The following is a 25940-nucleotide window of genomic DNA, read 5'->3' as shown; positions in this document are numbered from 1 at the left end:
CTCCTCCTCTGCAGATCTCCTGTATCTCAAGTAATTGGATTAACAATACATACTAAATAGTATTTGTGTAAACAACTGAGATCACTGGATATTTTGTAGAATGGCCACTGAGAAGTATGGCCAAGTCGTCTCCCAGCCCGGAGCCTCTCTATGGGGCCTTTGACTGTAGTGCCCAATTAGGAAATGACTCCTAATAACCACGACAACATGGTTCACTATCTGGCGGTGTTAAATTGCGGAATAGGAGATTCACATGCGAGGTAGGGGTGAGTCCAGGACATGGCAAAGTGGTGATGCAAGCAGACAATTGGAAATATTTTGCTCATTCACCTTCATACAAGAGTTGCTTAGGAAACCCTTTATATCACTGTGAGTTCGCTCTCTCTTTACTCCCCTTTAGTGCAGTCAAATAAAAGCCTCTTTAATAACATAACTTCCACTACTGTTACAAATGAAGATTGATTTTTCTGTGTTGTAATCAGCAAGAACGAAACCCAGTTGCATCTCGCACAGGTACTAACCCTGATGTAAAATGTATTGACTTGCGCATTCACTCATTCCACATTATTTAGTTGAAATTAGATAAGGCCAGTTTTACTAGAAATTAGGCGAGTGTTGAGTTCAGAAGACATTTTAACGCTGAGCTCAAAGTAAGGAAATGCTGAGACACAACAAGAGTTATTAGTAGGAAGCATGAAACCTGTTTGGTCATGGCTCCAGTAATAAAGTTCACCTGATAACCAGCTTCTTCTGCCTCCCGATGACATTCCTTCACCTCACAACACAATGCAACATGCAGAGCACCGTCAGAGCACTGGCATTCACCCGCCTTCCAAAGAGAGGATAACCTTTCCCTAAACACTGTGTCTCAGTGGTGCTGCGTGTGTGTAATACTGAATCAATACAGTCTACCTGAAGGGAGGTAAACGCCTGGGAATTTATCCATGAAGTATTACACAAATATATAGTGAGAAGTTTTGTCGGTGCATTGATTAAGTTATTATACAATTAAACCCAAACTGGGAATATTTTATTGAAACACGATAAATACCAATGATTAAAACATAAAGACATCATTTTCGAAAGGTTTGTGTGCCTGTGTAGTGTGTTTGTGCTAGAATAGCGTTGTATGGTTGAGTAATCTTGTGTAATGTTACTCAACCAATAACCAAGCAGCTCAGTAAACATTGCATATGAAACATAGGACAGAACATGGGTTGTGTTTTGAGCAAGGTAAATATTTACCTTTTTGCTGGTCGCTGAAGTAACTGAAGTAATGTGGACATGTGATGGTGACCACCTCTCCCACCAGGGAGGGGGGCCAGCAGGCAACCACATCCCACATCCCCTGGCACCCTGCCAAGAGAAGATGGTACTGTTAACGCAGCGTAACTCACTCACGCACACGCACACATATGAGGGGCCGCCTGGGTCAGAATTCATACTTGGTCTTAAACACACTATTAAAATCTCGCGTATACACAAGTATACTCATACACACACACTATTATACTCCCTTTACATGTATGTATGAGAGTGTATAATAGTGCATGTGAGAGAGAATAGTAGTGTATGTGAGAGAGAATAGTTTTTTATGCAAGAGAATATAGTAGTGTGTGTGAGAGAGTATAGTTGTTTATGCAAGAGAGTATAGTAGTGTGTGAGAGAGAGAATAGTAGTGTATGTAAGAGAGTATAGTGGTGTATGTGAGAGAGTATAGTTGTTTATGCAAGAGAATATAGTAGTGTGCAGTGACGGCTGGTGGTGCTTTTGGGTGGGTGGGCTAACATTTATCAATACTTCACAGGGCCAAACAATTAAAATGTTGACCGGTATCCCTTTGGGCAAAAATGCGGCTGTAGACGATCACACACTCTTTGGTCGAGACGTCTGTCTCGCCGTGAATCGTGAAGGACATGTATGTGGCGTTTCCGACGTCCGCAGCTGTCTTTTGCTTTAAGGTGTCGCCTATTACCGCAATGAATTGTGCACATGCCATCTCATTGCTATACGTCGGGTTGACGTTTAATCCATTTTTCTTCATGAGAATAATTTCGGATTTAAATTTGGTGAATGGCAACTCCTCTTTGGCAATGTTGTATGCAACATTAAATTTGATCATTTCCGATTCCTTAGAGAACCTTATTGTTACAGCCTGTCGCTGAAATGCAGCTGGGAGAGGGGCCACTTTCTCCACACACTTGTTAATGCTTTTTTAATGTATCGATACGAAACGTTGTTGACCCGTTTACAAATGCACTATTACCGGCCATATTCTGACCGCACAGTAAAAGCAGTGCGTTCTGTAATGCACTGCGTAATAATAAAATGTTACATAGATGAGTCAGCATTTAATTAATTTGTGTGACAGAAACAACTATATTTCATGGATACATTTAAAGTTTATTCATTTATTTAAATAAATAAATTATGGTAGAAACGTTTAACTACACATACGCCATACTGCACTTGCGCTACTGTGCTGTGATTGGTCAAAGGTCACTGTACTGTAGCTACTGTGCTAGCTGGTCCAAGGTCAGCCTTTGGGCTAAACTAATTTAGCCCAAATGGGAGAGTAGGGTCTGTCTGCATCCTGCAAGACGGAGGCGTAACTTGTAGTGGGCGTAACTTGTAGTAGGAGGCGTAACTTGTACTATGAGGCGTAACTTGTACTTTTCTAAATCACGGTCCACGCGAGATCTTCTCTTTTCGCGGTAAAAATAAGCCTTGTAAATCACGGTTCACACGAGATCTTCCTTGAAGTCGGATCTTCAGATATTCATGTCGGTAAGTAAAAAGAAGTGGATTAACAAGAATGATTTTTTTGTTTTTACAAGATTAATGAACTCTAGAACTAGGGCAGACTACCTGTGGTTGTGATACTGTTTAACATTCTTTACGAAATGTTCAACGCTTAGGCCTACTCTTTTAACGTTGGAAGAAACCCCAGCTTTCGCCACCTCGGTGAAGTTAGTTCGATGCACACGTTTGAGATGCACACTGAACGGTCATGAAATACTCTATACTGTACAGGCTGGTAGATGTTGCTTGCTTCTTTCTGCCCCGAGTTTGCACAGTGCAACAGTGATGACGTACCTGAGAAATCCATGTATTGAAGACCGGCAAATATATATAAAATGAGGGCTTGTAATGTGAACGCTATAATATGAAGGCTTTCTCATAACTATCCTCCTGTTAGTGACATTGTTCTTGTCTTGTTTCTATCAGTAATATTTATTTTAATTCATTGTTTTCTATCTCATGCAGGACCTTGAAAACATGCGATCAATAACAATAATATATTAATCTGCAGTCTTTTTGTTAAAGGTATAAAGGGATTAAGTAGGCTAAACTTAAGCAGGTTCCCCACGTTAAACTTCTATATGCATTACATGTCATTGTAAAATTGTAATAGGCTTCTTTTCTTAAATGCATATGACTCAGGGATGTCAGTTTCAAGTAAGTCCACTGGTGTAGTCCAGGGTATACGTGGATATACGGCGTATACCCACTTATTTTTCAGTCATCATTGCGTATACCCACTTCTAAATCCCCCCAGATGCGCACCATTCAATAGTATCTGCAAGCCAAATTGCCCAATTTTTTGCGTTCGCACCAAACGCGACGGGTCGACAAGATCCCATACAAGTGAACGTAGAGACGCGTATTGGGCGAATTTTTCGCGAGAGAAAACCGGCGACAAGTTTTGATTTGTCACGCCACACTTTCGCCGTGCACAGGCGAGCGTGTGATGACAGCCAATCAGCGTTCAACAGTGTGGCCATTGAGTGACATGTGTAACCTAACAGCCAATCACCGTTCAACCGTCAAACTCAGTGCAGTGCAGTCCGGGAGGAGAAAGTGATTGTGGCCGTTTGCGACTCCCGGAGCTCTATATAATAGTATATAACATAATATAATTGCATATATAATATCACGGCCAAAAGCTCTGTGCGCCATGACCCACGCTACTCTGCCTCTTACTGGCCCTCATTTATCAAACGAACGTAGAAATGAGCGCAAATCTGAACGCATGATTCATCTTACGATAGGACCCACGTGAGATTTACGAAACCTTCGTATCACACCAATCCCAGCGTACGAAGGATCTGGTGTTGATAAATACGGCGGCTGAGATCGATCGTAATTAACGTAACACGCCCATATAAAAGCCCGTCTTCAGAAGGCTCGCCCCTAACTTTTACGACATGGAGAAACGTCCAACGGCAAAAAAAAAGAGTAATTTTTCAGAGACCGAAATGGAGACGCTCGTGTCACTAGTGGATGCGAACCGTCTGGTTTTATTTGGTAGCCTAAAAGCTGGCATTAAAGGCAAGCAGAAGAATGCTGTATGGAAAGAAATAACTGATGCAGTGAATAGTGTTTCCAATGTTCATCGGGCTACGGAAGAGGTTTGTTAATTTAATTAATTAAATAATAAATTAAATGTACAATTTCTGTTATCCAGCTTAAAACATTTCACATATATGGTATTGTTTGCATTGCGTTAAAGTTATTTTTTTTCCGAATAAGGTGAAGAAAAAATGGTCCGACATGAAGCTCGGCACCAAAAAACGTGTTGCGGCTGTGAAGCGGGCCAAGCAATTAACGGGAGGAGGCCGGGTGGACCCAAGCCTTGAACTGACGGCATTTGAGGAGCGAGTGGCTGGTCTCATCGGGTCTCCGTCCATTTCGGGCATAAGTGGCGGAGGAGACACCGATGCACTCCAGACCCGTCATGGAAGTGGTAAAAAGGCCTTTGCAATTATTTTAAATATATATGTTACTAAGTAATGGCACAAATAATCTCACGATTGCTTTTTATTTTTAAAGATGAAATGCAAGCAGGTTCATCCAAAATGGGAACAGAGCCAAGCCCAGTTGAAGAAACGGAAGGGCCGCCGCCGAAGCAGCCGGAACGCGTGTCTGGCCGAATTGCTGGTCTGCCTTCATCGGTCTTGACTGCAGAGGTCCTGGACAAACAAACCGAGATATGCAAGTCAATGGTGGACATCAATAACTCTCTGTTAGCGATTAATGAAACGTTGAAACTAATCAATGAAAACTTGAAGAATAAATAAATTGGTTTGCTGTAGCCTACTTTGATCTCTGTCTTGTTTTTAACCAAAAGATAAACGTAGCCTATTGCTTACCCTTAGATATTAGAAGAGCCGAATTAAATCCTCCCTTCGTCGTAGAGCTCGAGCATGTGGCGCCTGTGGCCAGGGATCTCTGGGCATCGGGTCATCTGGCTGCAGGTCGGCAAATGGCACCCCATTTGCCAGCGCAATATTATGCAGAACCCCACATGCTAAAATAATATTGCATGTCTTTTCTGGGCTGTAGAGCAACGTTCCCCCCGCTGACCCGATGGACATCCACCTGCCCTTGAGTAGGCCTATACATCGCTCCACCGTTGCCCGTGTGCGCGTGTGAGCGCTGTTGAAGTTGCGCTCCTGATCCGTGTTCGGATGAGCCAGAGGAGTTATTAGGTACTCGTTCAGGGCATAGCCTTTGTCACCTAGATGAATCACATCAAACTTTTAGTGCGATGTCTTAAACGTTTTAAGAGAAAAAAAAGTGTGACTGCAGCGTAACTCACCGAGGAGATGACTCTGACCATGAAGTGCGCCCTGATGTAGACGATGGCCAACGTTGCTATTTTGGAAAATAAAAGAATCGTGCGTGCCCCCAGGCCATCGGGCTACCATGTTCAGGATTGACATTCTGGCATCGCAAATAATCTGAACATTAACTGAATGGTAGCTTTTGCGGTTGATGTACGCGTAATCATTAATAGATGGTGGCTTCATACGCACATGGGTACAATCCACCGCACCAATCACATTTGGAAACCTAGCAATAGCATAAAAATCCCGTTTGATTCCAGTTTGCTGATCGTTAGTGTATGGGAATTGAATATAACGTTCAGAGAGGGACAGTATAGCTGCCAAAACTGCTGGCATGGTTCGGCTAATACTTGGCTGGGAAATACCAGACCTGTCCCCGATCTCCCGCTGAAAGGTCCCGGTGGCCAAAAACCCCAAGGTAGAGCACACCTGCACTGGCACAGGTATTGCGTTTGATCGCCTAGTTTCTCGCCTTAACTGTGGCTCCAAATCATTGCATAGCTCCATCAGGAGATGCCTTGGGAGACGAAAACGACTCAAGAGCCATTCATCGCTCTCCATAAAAAAATCGGCGCGGTCTCGAAAAACTCTCTCTCGTCTTAGACGTGCGTTGAGGTCCTCTAACAGAGCCAGATCTGCCATCGCTGCGACTCGACCACCTATTTGCCAAAGCACCTGTTTATATAGACAGCTGAATAAACATTTCACCTGTCACATTCTAATTATTTTCATAGCAATACTGTTTTTAATTAGGGCTGACTTGATTGTAATTGTTTGAACGGCTGGGCTAATTCCAATTTATTTAGTAATTAATACAGATGTGCAACATGGGCTACTTGTGCTGCACTATTCATCAGTGAAATACCCGTGTGTTGCGCCAAAAAAACTTGCGTACACGAGCTCAGACCTGACGTGAGATTTCATCGCAGCCTGCGCTCACGTTCAAATTGATAAATGCCAAGCTCAACGTTGAAATGAGCGTACGTCCATTTTACGCACGCTCGTTTGATAAATGAGGGCCACTGTGTGTTCACACCAAACGCAACGGGGCGACAGGATCCCATACAAAGTGAACGTACAGACGCGTATCGGGCGGATTTTTCGCGAGAGAAAACCGGCGACAAGTTTTGATTTGTTGCGCCACACCTTCCCCGTGCACAGGCGAGCGTGTTCACGAGGATTAGTGGCGCGACAAATTTGCTTGAGTTGAAATATTTGAACTTTGACGCGAATTTCGCGTGATGACAGCCAATCAGCGTTCAACAGCGTGGCCACTGAGTCACATGTGTAACGTAACAGCCAATCAGCGTTCAACCGTCAAAGTTAGTGCAGTGCAGTCCGGGGTGAACTGCAGCATGGAGGAGAAAGTGAATGTTGCCGTTTGCGACTCCCGGAACTCTATGTACAATATAATAGTATATAATATAATATTTGTATGCATAATATCATGGCCAAAAGCTCTGTGCGCCTCCGGATGGACGTAGCGCGGGGAGCTCTCATAGGGATTGGGATTATCGGGGTTTGTTTATCGGCGTTGCTATGTTTCCGGTCTTGTGTGTTCCAACGGTTTATTAGGTAGGCCTATCTAATAAATCTCTGTCTATTCAATACTTCATTCACTGCCTCTTCCGTGGTCATTCGAATATTATGAATATACGGCGTTGGGTCCTCCGACGTCTCTCCCTCTTCCACAAAAGGTAAAGACATGCAATGGTGGTTATCTTGTTGTGGCGCGACAAATTCAACAAAACTTGCACAGCTACAGATTATGATGTGTGGCGCGACAAAACTTCGGCGACAACGCGAACGGGCGAAAAATTTCGCGTTTGGTGTGAACACACAGTTATTGGCTAATACTCGCTGCCTTTACTGATTCGATTGTTGAATAATTTGAATGATGATGTTCAATCATCATATGATATTTATATATATATTGATATTATATATATCTAACGAGATGATTGATGTGGAAGAGAATGATGTGCGTTTTTTTTAATTGAAGGTGAAATATGAACAAGGATGCATTGTCAAATTCAGATTTGAAGTATTTTTTTTAAATAAATTTTCAAAAAATTACTGAAACACTGTGTTTGCCTCATCTATATTTTACATTCATGCAGGCTGCCTGTGTGACCAGTCATACCTACAAACTGCTCCTGTTCAAGTCATGTTAATTTTATAATAGTGGCCCACTCTGGCCCATGCTATGTGTTGCAAATCAGCTGTTGAAAGACACAGGCTGCATCCGAATACTCATACTTGCATACTATATAGTATGCATTTTGTAGTACGCAAAAAATGTAACGCGTCCGAATACTCAGTATGCATTCTGTAGTACGGAAGACGTTTCCGAATGCGTACTACCACCAAAGTAAACCACGGACTTCACTACGCTATCCCACAATGCAACAGGAGTCTAGTAACGAACGAAGAAGAGATGGCTGACTCGTCACCACCAGAAAGACGTCGTAGAAAGCGGCGAAAAAAAGAGACATTAAAAAGAGTAAAATAGTAAAGTAAGTAATTAAGTAAAAAGAGACATTTTTAATTTAATAGCAACGATGACAAGACGGAAAACAGGTAACTTGTCAAGGTAATTTTGCCGGCATCTGAGGGGAGATACGTCATCTCCAAACTTCCGGTGGAGTTTCGGCGATGTTGGGAAGCGTTCGGAGGCGATCTACGCATAGCTGTAGACCGTACTACACAGTCAAGTGTAGTATGGTCAAGTAGTAGACACTGGACAGAAATAGTATGTACTAAGTATTCGGATGCAGCCACAGTTTACAAAATAAATTACTGACTTGCCAAGTAAGAGAATAGGTGTCATTCCAGGAATAAGGAATAGTTCACTCAAAATGCATAGTTGTCTGTCACTAGTCTGTGGGCCAGTATTGGTTTAGTAATTTCATAATCCTTCCTCCCTGAGATCAAGCAGCAGAAATTATGTGACAATGAGCAAATACTACTGAAGGATTTTTGGGTAAACTAAATAGAGTAGTCTCACATGTCACTGTTTCTAAAACAGGGCGTTTTTCTGGGCTGTGTTAAAAAAGGGCAAACATTCAGAGTATACCCACTTCTCCAGGGACCACTACACCACTGAGTAAGGCTATGATTAAGCTAATCAAGAGCATATCAAGATTAAGCTAATCAAGAGCATATTTCTTTATATTTTTCGGGTGCATTATTCTTATATAAGGCCTAATATTTGAGGTCCGAGTTGCAGTCATTTATGTACCCGCGCACCACTACTACAAACAGATCACTTCAACGATTTAGAAAAGTACTAGACACGCCTCCGACTACAAGTTACGCCTCCGACTACAAGTTACGCCTCCGACATCAAGTTACGACTCTTCCGACTACAAGTTACACCTCCTACTACAAGTTACGCCTCCGTCTTGCAGGACGCAGACAGATACTATTCGAATGGGAAGCATATGGAGGGGGCGTGTCTGGGCACCTGTCAATCAAACGTCAATGGAAGCTTACGCTACTGTGCTTGGGCTAAATGAAATTTGCCCAAATGGGGGCGTGTCACGACACCGGTCAATCACAATGAAATGCCCGCTTACGCTACTGTATCTGGGCTGAATGACTTTAGCCCAAATGGGAGGCATATGAAGGGGGCGTGTCACGATACCTGTCAATCAAAATTGAATGGAAGCTTACGCTACTCCGCTTGGGCTGAATACATTTAGCCCATTCACAGGAAAAAAAACAAGATATATCCTATATCCTGGGTTTTTCTGTCACTTTTTGGTGCTGTTGCTGCTTTAGGTTCTACCAAAATATAAAACAATATGTTCTAAGGTTTTTAATAATATTTTTTCATTTTTACTGTAAAAGGTAGGGAGGGCTTAGCCCTGTTAGCCCATTAATACCAGCCGTCCCTGGTAGTGTGTGTGAGAAAGTATAGTTGTTAACTGTCATTTCTGTCATTTCAATCTGGAATTTCCAGCAGATCTGGTATGCTGCGTTCGCACCAAAAAAATAATACCTTCGCGTGCGCACCAGATACTTTCGTGCAAACACCAGATACTTTCTCGTGCTCACGAGAAACGTTAATTTTTTTTATGAAAAATACATTGCAATGGTATAAATTTACACCTTTACAAGTTTAAAAAAAATTAATATTCAACCTTTAGAAAACCTATTTTTCAATGTATGAACATCTTTTTGCAGAATCCCATTTACAAGGTTTCAAAGCCGGTAAACAATGAAATACACTGTTATAACAGTGCCAGATTTGAAGCTCTGCAAATGCGCTGGTGAAATTTTTTGAACTTAGAAAATCTGTTTGTGAAAAAAAAATACTTTGAAAAAGTGTTGGTGAAAATGATGAAGAAGATAAAATAGAACACACAATCATGTTTGCGGATGTTTGAATTTTTTTCAGGTTATAATCTCTTTTTTCAGTGTTGCAAAACCGTTTTTACAAGGTGTTGAGTTTTCAAACTCAGACTTACAAGCCTTTGAAACTTTTTTTTTCAGGTTTGAATTATGGCAGGTAATTGGCTCCATAGGGGTCACGCACGGGGGGAGGGGGAGTGCAGTACGACCGTTTGATTGACGTACTTACTGTCCAATTCCACTCGGTTGTTCTGGAAATCATTGGCTGGAGTTTTTTGAGCCCTGCCCATTCCATAGATGATTGACTTGTTTAATTTTCATGTCAGTACTTCTAACTCAGTGGCTGTAAGTGGGTTATGATAAGGATTTCAAGAAAAGAAAATGGCCAAAAAAGAGAATTCCAAGGCAAAAATTGCCAAAAAAGGGAATTCCATACCCAACCTTGAAGTAATTTTATGGCACGTTTCCACTGCAGGTTGCGGTACGGTTCGGTTCGCAAAGGTGCGGTACGGATTGCGTTTCCACCGCCAAAAGTGGGCGTGACCCGGACTGAGCCGTACTCGTTTTGCCCTCGTCTTCGGTACTCATCCGTTGGGGTACTGAAACGCCTGAAAGGGTGCCAGAAAATTCGAGCTACACACCCCCTCCGTTGATTGGTCGACAGAACAGTAGCCTCGAGGTATTATTCTTTACAATGAACATGTCGCGTTAAACGCTTGCTTGGGCGAACAAGGTATATGAAAAGCATAAAGGCCAGGAACTGTTGCTAGACGACTTCCATGGTAGCTCTTGGTTTCATGTGTCGCGTTCAACTTTTCCATTGTTTTTATTGTGCAGGCTACACTGTGTCGCCCTGCTATGATGTCACGATGTTTACGTAGCTGCCGCGGCGATCGACCTCCGGCCTACCATAAAGGGTACTGTCGGCGGTGGAAACGCGACCTCGGAACTGAGTTGGGCTATACTGCCCCCTCCCTACCGGACTGAGGCGAACCGAACCGTACCGCACCCTGCAGTGGCAATGCGGCATAAGCGCCAGAATGGGCAGACGGCTTCAATGGGACCAACTGAAGAATATGACGGTTTGAAACTAAAACTTTGAATCTGAAAAAAGTATAAATGATATCGAAATACTGTTTAGATATTATTGAAGATACAAATGTGTAGATTTGTTTAATTGTTAGACGATGGTAAACAGTTATTATTATTATTTAGTTATGATGGCTTTAGTAATTGAAGTGTCAGAAGGGGCAAACGGTTTTAATGGGACCAACTGTAGAATATGACAGTTTAAAACTAAAACTGTGAATCTGAAAAAAGTATAAATAATATCGAAATGCTGTTCAATATTATTGAAAATACAAATATGCAGATCTGTTTAATTGTTTGAATGATGGAAATTGGTTGAATATTGACTGTCAATTCAACAAGTTATGATGTCTTAAGTTGTTAAGTGTTTAAGAGGATGAAGGATCACTCAGCGTTTTTTTAATTTTCCAATGGGAATCAATGGGGGGATTTTGGGTGAATAACCTTGAATATCTTGGGAATTATGAATAATATGAACACAGAAAATAATAGCAAAATGGTACTAACAGAGCTGAAAGTTTTAATGTTTTAATGATGTTTCAAACATTGTTGAAGGAGTCGCAAACGTAAAAAAGTGGCGGAATAAAGAGAAAAATAAATATGTAGTATTTCTAAGATGTGAATGCTTTCAGCATTCACACCAATAAAGATTTCACAGACACTGTAATGTATGACCTTGTATGTACATGCGTCAAGCTTCATGTGACATGTATTTCCATGAAGCAGAGGGCCATAAAACTAAGAATATCTCTCAACAGCTAGTGTACATCAGCACAGAGCCTTCTCTGAGGGACTTCTCCGTATGCTGCTTGAAAAGGGCTGTCGGAGAGGGAGAGGCGGATCGGTGATGTTCCTTCCAGAGCCAAAGCAGATCTGTTGCTTAGTAGTAAGATATCTTCAAGTGTCCACTTAAGTCCGAAGACGCTCCTGCCCTCAATGAGCTGATTTCAGTTATGTTCAGTTTCAGTATTTTTTTCATTTTCGTTATTAGTTATTCCTTCTTTAATGATTCAATTATTCATTATCAGTTATTAAAGAACATAAAAACATAACTCACTCAACATGAGTTATTGGTTATTATACATTGCCGCAGAACACTCACTCACTCATCTCTTCTCACAGCCACAGCTGCAGCGATACCAGCTGGAGCTAAATTATTGTCTAGTTGTGGTTGTTTTTTATTGTGTCTCTGTAGCCGAGGGTTTTAACAGTGTCTCTGTATCCGAGGGTTTTAACGGTGTCTCTGTATCCGAGGGTTTTAACAGTGTCTCTGTATCCGAGGGTTTTAACAGTGTCTCTGTATCCGAGGGTTTTAACAGTGTCTCTGTATCCGAGGGTTTTAACAGTGTCTCTGTATCCGAGGGTTTTAACAGTGTCTCTGTATCCGAGGGTTTTAACAGTGTCTCTGTAGCCGAGGGTTTTAACAGTGTCTCTGTATCCGAGGGTTTGCACTGTGCTCTCTCTCCACAGGCTCTCCACACTAGGCTGACCCGAAGGCTGCAGTGTGACGCCGCAGACGCAGCCGTGTGACGCCGCAGACGCAACTTCCGGGTAGCCGGCTTGGTTTGGTTTGTTTGGTTTGGTTAGCAGGACGCTTAGCGTCGACCTGCTATCTCGGTTTGTATCTACTTTTCGGTATTTATATCTGTGACCTGTTCTGCATACTCTGTATTGTATTCGCTGTTTCCTCGCCGGAGCTCCGTCTGCATCAACCAATGGATTGCGGTTGTTCTTGCTCTGCCTTTCTCATGGATAAGATAGCTCTGTTAGAGAGACGTATCTGTCAGCTAGAGGATGAAAGGGTAGCGAGCGTAGAGAAAACAGATACTCCAGAAAGTATAGAGAAGAGACCCGCCAGGCGGACTCGTGGAGCTAACGCTATCGTTAGCAGTGACTCCGTCAAGGCAATCCTGTCGGTAGAGAAAACAGATACTCCAGAAAGTATAGAGAAGAGACCCGCCAGGCGGACTCGTGGAGCTAACGCTATCGTTAGCAGTGACTCCGTCAAGGCAATCCTGTCGGCAGCACCACTTGCGAGGCAGGTTGCGGTCAGTACCCTGCCTCGCAAGTCTTTTTCGGGGGTAGAAACGCTAGTCATAGGTGACTCTGTTACACGTAAAGTTAGGCTACACTCGCCAGCGACAGTTATTTGCCTACCTGGGGCCAGGGCTCCCGACATTGAAGCTAAACTTAGGGTGCTGACATGCGGTCAGACCTCATACGGAGTTAGATTAGATGCACCAAACACAGACACTAGTTTCGACAACATTGTAGTTCATGTCGGCACCAACGATGCTAGAACAAGACAAACTGAGGTCACAAAAAGCAACATAGCTAGGCTTTGTGACTTCGCCAGAAAGATGTGTCGGCATCGATTAATTCTCTCTGGCCCTCTACCCGATAAGGGTAATGATGAGCGTTATAGTAGATTATTGTCTCTAAATCGCTGGCTGGCCCTATATAGCTCAGAGCAGGGCTTTGGTTTCATAGATAAATGGCCCTCCCTGTGGGGTCGCCCTGGTGTGCTCATGAGAGACGGCCTACACCCTACTGGGTTAGGTGCCTCAATTATGTCAAAAAACATAGATAGATGTCTTAGTCAGGCGTGACTCATCCACTCACAGCACGCTGTGAGTGGAACAGAATCAGACCGTAGGCTCCTCGATCGTGGCAGGTGAATTCATGGATTTCTTTGAGAATGAGATTCAATCAATTAGAGAGGAAATTGATGCTTGCCGTGCGGCTAATCCTACACATCCTGTGGGGCAGGATGGGGTTCTCCCAAGTAGGATGGTGAACTCTGACGCAACTCTTTTGGAGTTTAAGGCAATTTCTTTGGTGGAACTTGAAAGGGTGATAAAGGCCTCAAAGCCAACAACTTGTATGTTGGATCCTCTCCCTTCCAGGGTTCTTAAGGAACTTCTTCCAACGGTGGGGCCTGTTATCCTCTCGCTTATGAATCTTTCGTTTTCAACAGGAATTGTTCCCTCCAATTTCAAGGCTGCGGTGTTAAAACCGCTACTCAAAAAGCCTGGCCTAGATCCTGAACTAGTCAGGAACTATCGGCCTATATCGAATCTGCCCTTCCTGTCCAAGGTACAGGAAAGGATTGTAGCGAAGCAAATTGTTGATTATCTGACGAGGAATAATCTCTTCGAACCTTTCCAGTCGGGGTTCAGGAATTTCCACTCAACTGAAACTGCTATTACAAGAGTTGTAAATGACATCCTTTTAGCTTTGGATAAAAATACAAGCACAATGCTTGATACGATCGACCACAGCACTCTTCTTCACCGTCTTGAACACTATGTTGGCTTCGGGGGTACGGCTCTTGGTTGGCTTGAATCGTACCTCACCGATAGAACCCAATTTGTGTTTCATGAGGGTGCAGAATCAAAGCGCTGTAAATTGCGCTTTGGCGTACCACAAGGGTCGGTTCTTGGTCCATTACTTTTTGCAATTTATATGCTTCCCCTGGGTGACGTTATCCGCGGCTTCGGAATTAGTTTCCATTGCTATGCGGAAGACACCCAGCTCTACATTCCTGTAGATTCCGGGGACTCGGGCCAGATTCAAAGGGTTGAGTCCTGTCTAGCTGCTGTGAAGGGCTGGATGTCACAAAACTTCCTACAGCTTAATACTGGGAAGACAGAGCTGATGATTATCGGCTCGAAGCGGGACCGGGAAAAGTTTGAGGATGTCTCTCTGTGGTTGGATGGCTTCGCCATCCCACAGAGTGCATCCGTCAAAAATCTTGGTGTCCTGTTTGACCCTCACTTATGCTTTGACCAACATATAAGAAGTATAGCTAGAATTGCCTTTTTCCATCTGAGAAACATTGCAAGAATCAGACCAATGTTATCTGCAGTGGATGCAGAGACACTGATTCATGCATTTGTTTCGTCAAGACTGGACTATTGCAATGCATTGTTCTCGGGATTACCGAACTCTACCACAAAAAGTCTACAGCTGGTACACAATGCGGCAGCTAGACTGATTCAGATTCATTCAGATTCATACTTTATTGTCATTGTGCAAACTTGTACAATGAAATTGGGGGTGGTGCTCACTACCCATAGTGCAAAATAAAACAGTGCAAAAATACAAACACAAACAACAGCAATAGGCACAATAAATATAAATATGCAGTCATAACATATAAGTGTATTTTTTTTTTAAATAAATAAATATGGTAGAGGATTTCACATGTCCATTGGGGGGGGGGGGGGGGGGGGTCAGGCGTTAAGTAGACGAATTGCCCAGGGGTAGAAGGTATTCCTCAGCCTGTTTGTCCGGCTCCCAAGGGACCTGTATCTCCTACCCGAAGGGAGGAGTTGGAAGAAGCCATGGCCGGGGTGTGATGGGTCACTCATAATTCTTTTTGCCCTATTCAGCCCCCGGGAGGTGGCAATGTTCTCCAGGGAGGGCAGGGGGCAGCCGATGATTTTTCCTGCCGTCTTAATAACCCCCTGCAGGGTTTTCCTGTCTTTGGCTGTGCAGTTTGCGTACCACACCGTAATGCCATACACCAGTACACTTTCAACAGCAGAGTGGTAAAAGGTCTGCAGCAGCTTTGTCCCCACCTGGCATTTCCTCAGCAGTCTTAGAAAAAATAGCCTCTGCTGAGCTTTTCCGACCACCGCAACCGTGTTGGTGTGCCAGGTTAGGTCCTTACTGACCTGCATCCCCAGAAACTTGAAGGAGGAGACCTTCTCTACGCAGACCCCGTCTATCTGGAGTGGGGTGAGGTCACCTCTCGTCGCGCTCCAGTCAAATATCATCTCCTTGGTTTTGCTGGCGTTCAGCAAAAGGTTATTAGCTGAACACCAGGCTGTGAGCCTCTGGACTTCCTCCCTGTATGCTGTCTCGTCACCGTTGGAGATGAGACCCATCACTGTAGTGTCATCCGCAAATTTGACGATGACATTGGAGTGATGGGCGGGGACGCAGTCATGCGTGTAAAGAGAATACAGGAAGGGGCTCAGCACACAGCCCTGAGGGGAGCCCGTGCTGAGTGTCAGGGTGGAAGATGTTTGTGTCCCCATCCTCACTGTCTGTGGACGGTCCGTCAGGAAGCTGTAAATCCATTTACAGGTTGGGGCAGGGAAATCCAGGTCAGTCAGCTTCCTGATGAGAATGTTCGGCAACATTGTGTTAAACGCCGAACTAAAGTCAACAAAAAGCATCCTGACATAATTCCCCTGTTTTTCCAGGTGACTTGCTGCAGTGTGGTGGACAGTGGTGATTGCATCAGCCGTCGACCTGTTTGCTTTATAAGCAAACTGATGCTGGTCAAAGTTTTGAGGGATGCAGGACTTAAGGTGGGGGAGGACGAGCTTCTCGAAGCACTTCATGACGACAGATGTTAGTGCCACTGGTCTATAGTCATTTAGGCTGCCTATGGTGGATTTCTTTGGAACTGGGACAATGGTGGCTGCTTTGAGGCAGGGTGGGACCATAGCCTGTTCCAGAGAGGTGTTGAATATCCTTGTTAGGACCCCTGACAGTTGGTCCGCGCAGGCCTTCAGTACTTTTCCCAGTACTCCGTCTGGTCCTGCTGCCTTGTGTGGGTTTACGGCCTTCAGGACTCTTCTCACCTGATGTTCCTGCAGCTCAAGCTGGTGGGTGCTCAGGGGCTGGGAGGACAGAGGAGGAGGAGGAGCAGGAGAAAGGTGGGGTTTTTGAACTTCAAAACGGGTGAAAAAGTTATTCAGTTCATCCACCAGCGAAGTGTTGGCAGTTACTGCAACCGAAGGGGTGCCCTTGTAGTTCGTCAGGTGTTGTAGACCCTGCCACACTTTCCTCGGGTTGTTGTCAGCCAGATGGTTCTCCACCTTCCTCTTGTAGTCCACTTTGGCTGCTTTGATCCCTCTCCTCAGGTTTGCTCTTGCCATCCTGTACTGGTCCTGGTCGCCAGCCTTGAAGGCTAAGTCTCGGGCTTTCAGCAGTGTCCTCACCTCAGCTGTCATCCATGGTTTCAGATTATTGAAAACTGTGATTTGTTTGTTCACTGTAACATTGTCCGTGCAGGTCTTAATATAAAACAAAACAGACTCAGTGCGGTCACTGGACTGCTGACCAGAACGAGAAAGTTTGATCATATTACACCTATTCTCGCCTCTCTACACTGGCTACCAATAACTTTCAGATCAGACTTTAAGGTGCTATTGTTAACCTATAAAGCCTTGCATGGATTATCTCCATCGTACCTGAAGGACCTGATCATTCCTTATAGTCCTTCTCGGTCCCTCCGGTCTTCGGGAGCCAGCCTTCTTTCACTGCCGAAGTTTAAAAAGAAATCGGCTGGACAGAGAGCGTTTGCCTATCGAGCCCCTTTTTTATGGAATAGGCTGCCATCAGCGATCAGGGAAGCTGACTCTGTGGAGCTATTCAAAGGGAAGCTCAAAACGCACCTCTACAATCTTGCATTTGGAGTGTGAAAACAACTGATGCGAAGTGAAGACTACTGTTTGCTTGTGCTTTTCTTATTACATTATACATTCCCACTATGTACTTTTCCGTTCTAATTCACTATTCTGTCAGTTGTAGCGTGCTGCGGGTGCTGGACTGGATGCCTGGACTCTCCTCATGGATAACCGGCCAGAACCCCATCACCATTTTAATATGATGTGCATGTATTTACCTGTATGTCAATTGTGGCACCCATTGCACTCCTGACCATCCCTGGAAGAAGGGATCCCCTACACTGCGTTTCTTCTCAAGATTTCTTCCTTGCTGATTCAAGGGAGTTTTTTCTTGCCCGTGTGGGGGCATGGGTAAAGGGGGGTGTCACAAATATTTGGCCTGTTAAGCCCTTTGAGACTGTAATGGTGATTAAGGGCTATACAAATAAAATTGAATTGAATTGAATTGCAAGTCATACTTTATTGGTTTAGGGTTATCATTTTGTTATAATTAGCTATCAGTTCCTTAATTATTTGCAAGTCTAGTCATTCCGAATCCTTTAGGTGCACATAGTTCCTGCACACCCAGTGGGTGCTGGGGCTGACCTGAGGTGCTGTTTCCAGAGGTGCTGTTGTGACAGCGTTCCTTCTCCTGCTCGATCTCCGTCTCCACCTCACACTTCTGCACCGACACCACCTTCAACACAGACAGCATAGGTTGTTCCTGAACACACACTCATGTTTAAAAACAGGCAGCATTGTGTGTGATGAGGATCCATCCTAACCAGACCCTGGTTAGGAACTAAACCCCATAATGAAGATGACGAGTCTTACGGCAGGGACATGTACACACACACACACACACACACACACACACACTCACACACACACACACACACACACACACACACACACACACACACACACACACACACACACACACACACACACACACACACACACATCCAACCTTCCTAAATGAAAAAAGAAGGGTTATCCACTGAGACCATGACAGTGACTTGTGTACATTGAATGGTGACATCCTTGTTAGGGCTGTTCGATTATGGAAAAAAACATAATCACGATTATTCAAGTTTCGAGTTTGAAAACATGATCTATTAATTCAGCATGACTCTCCCAAAAAACCCTTTGTAACTTGAAATTTGGCCTCGAAAAAATACACAAAATGGTCGTAAAGAAAATGTTCAAATCTAAAATAATAAATCAAAAACTTGATTATATTAGTTTTGGGATCTTTTGATGCTAAAATCGAAATCACGATCAAATTTGATGTTGATTAATCGCCCAGCCCTTATCCTTGTACAATAGTAAAAGTGTTCATGCTTTACGTGTGATTTTTGTGACACACAGGGTTCTGTACAACCGATACATAACAAGCCCTGAGTGATGACCCCCAATCCAGGGTTGAGCCGAAGGGACATGACCTTTCATACACTGCTGAGGTTTGGGGTAGCAGCAGAAACCCTTTTGGGCTTCAACGACAGCAGCACGCTTAGGTTCAGCGTATTTCATTTGTTACACGTTACTGCTCAATACATAGATCATCTATGAAGAGCGATAAGCAGCTGCTGTCCTGCATCACATTAGCTCTCTGTATCTCCCGGTAGTGGGCTCTTATCAGCCACTTCTGGAGGACCAGCAAGCCGATCAGCAGTATCTAATTAACAAGCCAGAAAACAATTACAGCTAGGTGCCTGTTAATCAGGGAATAGTCAACCATCCTATCAACAGAACCAAAATTAGCTGAGATAACAATTAATCCCTGGAGGGAAATCTTGCTATTACAGCAGCAACCGTGTGCAGGAGATGAGATCCACAATTAAATAAGGATGAATCAACATCAATCTAAAAGAATAAACTAGAGTACAATATACTTTAAATAGACATGATCATCCAAAACAATGCACTGAATCCCGTAGAAAGAAGACAGCTTGGATATGTGGGGGTTGGGGAGTCCAGTTGTAGGAGGTCAGGGGGAGGAGAGTCCAGGTGTAGGAGGACAGGGGGTGGAGAGTCCAGGTGTAGGAGGACAGGGGGTGGAGAGTCCAGGTGTAGGAGGACAGGGGGTGGAGAGTCCAGGTGTAGGAGGTCAGGGGGCGGAGAGTCCAGGTAGGAGGACAGGGGGTGGAGAGTCCAGGTAGGAGGACAGGGGGTGGAGAGTCTAGGGGCCCTATCTTGCATCCGGCGCAATTGACTTAATCACTGGCGCATGTGTCGTTGCTAGTTTGCAACTGGCGCAGAGCGTTCTTTTCCCTCCTGGGCCACGTGTTGGTAAATTAGAGAATGATCTTACGCCCCAAGGGGCGGTTTGGCGAGAGGAGGAGGCGTGTTCTGGCACAAACGTTCCCTGGTGCTATTTTGACATTTCATAAACCACTTGCGCCACAAACCAGGAAATACCTGGTTTAAAGTCAGTGGTGCGTTGTTCAGATGCTATTTTAAGGGCGCATGCATAATGTTGCTTGTGCACCTCGCGCATAAACTTTGCTTCTCTCATCTACCTTGCCACACATTCTTGGTAAATTATTTGGGAAAGAACAGCTGATACATCGGTAATAATTACTTTTAAATCAATGCATCTGCAAACACCGTACAGCAAACACATATTTTCTGGACGCAGATATCGTGTACATGCCCATAACTTTTAGGATTGATGAGTATTAGATCGTGAGAAAACAATGTTTTACCGCGAGTGAGTGTTAAAAAGAATGAATGAATGAGGGCGCGCATGTGTGCGTCCATCTGTTTAGACACACGCAAACTGAACACGTAATGCATAATACAGTCCATGGCAATGTATATTAACGGGGGGACACATGCATATTAGGAACACAAGTCAATAACGATGATGCATACAATACTGATAAGAAACATTGTTTATAATGTATTGCGTATATCATTAAATAGAACCAGTTACCGCATCATATGTTATCATATACGTTTCCTTTGCCAAATTAATTTGAGGACTCAGTATTTCTGAAGTTGTGGAAGAAAACCTTATTCCATGTGTGAATTAGGCCATATTATTTGGCCATTAACTGAGACATTTGAAGATTCAAGATTGAAGATGGTTTGATTGTCACATGCAAAACAATTACAGAGCAGTCGCTGACAATGAAATTCTTTAGTCTTGGGCTCCTCCAACACTGCAATATAAGAGAAAGTAAAGGTTTATGGTATAAGGAAATCTGAGACTTAAATAATAAATAAGTAAAGTGAAAGTGAAGTTTGAAATTCATGTGCATATGTCTCATCGGAGACTGCAGACGCGCTGTCAAAAATCAACTTGTCAGATTTAAATGCGCATTTTTCGGTAAACTAGCAACATCGCCATAGAACTGCCCACAAAGCTACTTGCGCTTGGTGCTTCTCACTTGCGTTTCAGACCGTTAAAATAGGCCCCTAGGTGTAGGAGGACAGGGGGCGGAGAGTCCAGGTGAAGGAGGACGGGGTGGAGACTCCAGGTGAAGGAGGAAGACGGAGCTGGAGGTCAGGGGCCGAGGCACAGTCAACTTAAGCAAGCTTCCCGAAAGCATCAGTGTGATACGATGATGGGCCGTTTTGACTACAGGTCACAGAGAGCATCATGGGGGTGTGAGTGAATAATCTGATAATAGGAACACGGGGAAAACTGATTATCACAAGAACCTACCCTTTGTTTTGGTTGAGAGGTTTTTCTACCTTAATCGATGTTATATTTGTTTGCAACTTCAACGCAAAAAGTTGCGTTTAAGTTTTTCACAAAAACATTACCTCAAAGGACGACTTATAATCAGTATTGGCAGCCACTTTACTGTATGAGTACTGTGTAATGTGCAGATGGTGCAACCCAGTCGCCAAGAAAAAACGTTGACGGTGTACGTTTCCATGAACACTGGATACGTACTATTACAACGTAAAAACAGCGTGTTATACCTACAGTATCCACGCGTGCCGCTCTGGAGGCAGGTTTCGGGGTTTGGGTTTCACGGGTTTCGCGCCAGATTGTGGACACGATTGTTGAGGGGGGGGGGGGGGGGGGGGGGGGGAGGTACACTGTTGGTGACGGGGGGGGGGACACGTTTGTTGAGGGGGAGGGGACACATTTGTTGAGGGGGGACACGTTTGTAGGGGGGGGAACACGTTGTTTGAGGGGGGGGGGGGCACGTTTCTTGAGGGGGGGGACACGCTCGACAACGAGAGTTGGTTTTTATTGAACGCTCGACAACGAGAGTTGGTTTTTATTGAACGAGACTTCAACACGGAACAGCTGCACGAAACGATGGTCACGTCACTCTCGGTGACGGTGTCGACAACAATGAACACACGAACAATGTTAATAGAACAACACACAACCACATAACATCCCGAACCCATCAACCCCACTTAATCCTAACAACAAAACAAGTTAACAAAAGCCCCATTTGTCAACTGACAACCCCAATTCCCAGAATCCCCCGCGGCTCCGGAACACGGCGTAGCTTATATTAATCTTTATTATCTGAATGGGAAATGCAATATTTTAGGACAGATACACCATTAAACGCGTTTCTAATGACATTTCTAGCGAGAAATGTTCATTTTCCTTACATAATCTTCAGTCAGTGAATGTGTATGATCTTTATTAATCTTTATTATCTGAATGGGAAATGCAATATTTTAGGACCGATTCACCGTTAAACGTGTTTCTAATAACATTTCTAGCGAGAAATATACTTTTTACTTGCATAATCTTCAGTCAGTGATTGTGTCTGATCTTTAGTTTTATAGTTATTAGGATTTGATCGGCTCGCTCGCATGTTTCAACGTCAGGTTGTTAGGCTGCTTTCGCTAAACTAGCAGCTCACGTGCTTCCTGCGTTTGTGTTATTAAACTGTTACTTTATGTAACTTTTAATGATATCATCTTGTTAGAAACACGTATATCTGAGAGGCCACCCAGTCGCCAAAAGCATACGTTGACAGTGTACGTTTCGTGAACACTGGATTACGTCGCATTTCAACATAAAATAGCGTGTTATACACACACACATACGCACGCACACACACACACGCACACGCACGCACAGACACACAGACACAGACACACACACACACACACACACACACACACACACACACTCGCACACGGTGCATTTCGCTGCTAAAACAACAACAAAAAAATATTCCCTCAAATATTATTACTAAAGAACCGTTTTCCAAAGAACGAAATGTAAACCAATGCATTCTGAATGGGAGTGTTTCTCCGATTTTTCCATGCTACACAGAACGAAATGTAAACCCATGCAAATAAAGAATTCATGGTCATAATAATTTAAATATCATTAATCTCCCGAGTGTGTTGGGTGGTATTCTATTTTTTTCAACGGGGCTGCATCCAGTCACTTGACCGTCATGGTTGCTATGGCGGTTGCTATCGACCGCCCCCTCTAATCCTTACATGGCTCTAAAAACCACGCGGCAAAGGAGCTGCCGTAAATTGTGTTGTTTTTGTCGTAAACTGGGGTCCGACGGTTAAAAAATAGACAGATATTCCGAGGTATCCTTAAAAGGCAGCTTGGATGTTTTTATTTTCTCCAGTTTAGACTTCTTCTATAACCTATTTTTGAAAGCAAAACACCAAGTTCATTGATTTAACGAGGCAGGGTTATTTGAAACAATTTATTCAATAAATATTTGTGAGAGGTCATTCCTTCTCCTGAGTTTGCTTCCTATTTATGTCTAGTGTACACCCCTACTGTCCAAAAGCATCCCCCCCCCCTCCCCATATGGATTTGGAGAGTTGTTGCCACGTCCCAGTGGTGGAAGTATCATATAATATGAAAGAGGGCATTCAATTATACTACAATGATCAATTAGGAGGCCGAAGCCCTAAAGGAAGTGATGCAATAGGTGACTGAGGCGAGAACATTTAAGTAAACTGTACCTTGGGGTCTCTTATATATCAAAGGGGGTTTCAAAGGACGCATACGCTTCAACCTGTGGCTCCAGCCCTACAGGAAATGACTCAGCAAGTGCTCCATCTCGTTGCACCTGCACCCAGCGGCTCGCTTGCAAGATTTTGGCCTGAAGTTCTTCCCAGACCTATACCCTAACAGTCCAACATGCATATCTGAGAATCAGGCCTCTCTTCAATAATGACAAAATGTTATGAGAGAAATACAGATTCACTTTTTGTTATCTCATAAGCGGCGTGGTGCCGGCTCCTTTTGACCTTTTGACCCCAGACTTCAAAGACGTGGCCACAGGCCAGCTGTGTCTACACACATTAAGCCACAAATGTACACCTCCATCCCGCAAAAAATGGGGCCTAGAAACTAACCTCTGTCTTATGTACATTGACTGTACTGTTGGAGGTCACGCCGCTTTTCCAGCCTTTTCGAGATAGCTAGGGATGCTAAAATGTTTACACACATTTCCCGGGGCCCCGAGAACGACATATCCAAGATTTGTAGTTCTAGCCCATAGAGAAAAAAAGTTTTCCCAAATGGACTGTCATTTGGACAAAGCCCCTTCAGAAGTGTTGCCTGCGAGACCTAATGGTTCAGAATGTGGTGGAAAAACTGTTTTTGAGATAGGAAGGTCCTACCGCCCTGAAATTGGAATACCATATTCTAGGGCCTAACTGGGACCCCCGCACCGAAACTTGGCCCGGTCGGACCCCGAGTGCAGGAAGGGGGGGCCTGGACTTTCATAATCTTCGCTCGGTGAATGTAAAGGATGTTTGGTCGGATGTTATGACGAAGAATCATAATGTGAATGGGAATATTCTATTAATGTCTTGATATCATCTTTCGTCTCAACACTTCTGCTGCAGCCGCTTAAAGTCTCACTCTGAGAACCTTAAAATATGAATCAATCCATTAGAAGTATGAAAATATCTTCCCGGTCGTGCAACAGGGCAAACAAGGTGTCCTTTGACATCTACGTTTCGAGACGATTGCAACAGTGCCACACATGATCATATTTGAATATGTTTCGGGGTAGTAATTAGCTGTCGATTTTGGAGGCCTTTATCAATAATGACCAGCTATAGATTTGCTTCCCGATGGAGATTTTTGACAAATTACATGTTAATTAGCATCTACACGTTAAGCTGAGTCCAATGAGATCAAGCTCGCCCTCTTGCTACACCGAGATCATGTCCTAGACCAGGTGTACCATGTAAAATACATGTTACCATTAGCTAGAGTGTCATGCTTGGTGTCATTGGACTCAGCTCAACGTGTAGATGCTAAATAACATGTCATTTGTCACAATTTTTTTATCGGGAAGCAAATCAATAGCTGCTCATTATTGATTAAGGCCTCCAATTTCGACAGCTAATTACTACCATTCATCATGTTCGAATATGCTCATGTGTGGCACCGTTGCAATCGCCTGGAAGCGTAGATGTTGAAGGACTCCTTGTTCGTTCTCCTACGCCACCGGGAAGATATTTACATGCTTCTGATTGACTAATGAATTGATTCAGCTATTCCCCCAGAAGTCTGGGGTCAAAAGGTCAAAAGGAGACGGCATCAGCCCCGTTGAAAAAAATAGAATACCACCCAACACACTCAGGAGATTAATGATATTTAAATTATTATGACCATGAAGTCTTTATTTGCATGGGTTTACATTTCGTTCTGTGTAGCATGGAAAAATCGGAGAAACACTCCCATTCAGAATGCATTGGTTTACATTTCGTTCTTTGGAAAACGGTTCTTTAGTAATAATATTTGAGGGAATATTTTTTTGTCGTTGTTTTAGCAGCGAAATGCACCGTGTGCTTGTGTGTGTGTGTGTGTGTGTGTGTGTGTGTGTGTGTGTGTGTGTGTGTGTGTGTGTGTGTGTGTGTTTGTGTGTGTGTGTGTGTGTGTGTGTGTGTGTCTGTGTGTCTGTGTGTGTCTGTGCGTGCGTGTGCGTGTGTGTGTGTGCGTGCGTGTGTGTGTGTGTATAACACGCTATTTTATGTTGAAATGCGACGTAATCCAGTGTTCACGAAACCTACACTGTCAACGTATGCTTTTGGCGACTGGGTTGCCTCTCAGATATACGTGTTTCTAACAAGATGATATCATTAAAAGTTACATAAAGTAACAGTTTAATAACACAAACGCAGGAAGCACGTGAGCTGCTAGTTTAGCGAAAGCAGCTAACAACCTGACGTTGAAACATGCGAGCGAGCCGATCAAATCCTAATAACTATAAAACTAAAGATCAGACACAATCACTGACTGAAGATTATGCAAGTAAAAAGTATATTTCTCGCTAGAAATGTTATTAGAAACACGTTTAACGGTGAATCGGTCCTAAAATATTGCATTTCCCATTCAGATAATAAAGATTAATAAAGATCATACACATTCACTGACTGAAGATTATGTAAGGAAAATGTACATTTCTCGCTAGAAATGTCATTAGAAACGCGTTTAATGGTGTATCTGTCCTAAAATATTGCATTTCCCATTCAGATAATA

The 25940-nt window shown here is 43.6% G+C and overlaps 1 long non-coding RNA gene across 1 annotated transcript; it reads left to right on the top strand.

The window, feature by feature from the left end:
* Positions 1-12177: 12177 nt before the first annotated feature.
* LOC132452573 (uncharacterized) lies at positions 12178-17951 on the top strand. The gene is made up of 2 exons (XR_009524408.1): positions 12178-12692; positions 17619-17951. It is a non-coding gene; the product is annotated as an uncharacterized LOC132452573 (long non-coding RNA).
* The last annotated feature ends 7989 nt before the right edge of the window (positions 17952-25940 follow it).

Source organism: Gadus macrocephalus, chromosome 23, assembly GCF_031168955.1.
Source record: "Gadus macrocephalus chromosome 23, ASM3116895v1".
Taxonomy (NCBI): Eukaryota; Metazoa; Chordata; class Actinopteri; order Gadiformes; family Gadidae; genus Gadus; species Gadus macrocephalus.
This window is presented reverse-complemented; position numbering and strand designations above follow the sequence as displayed.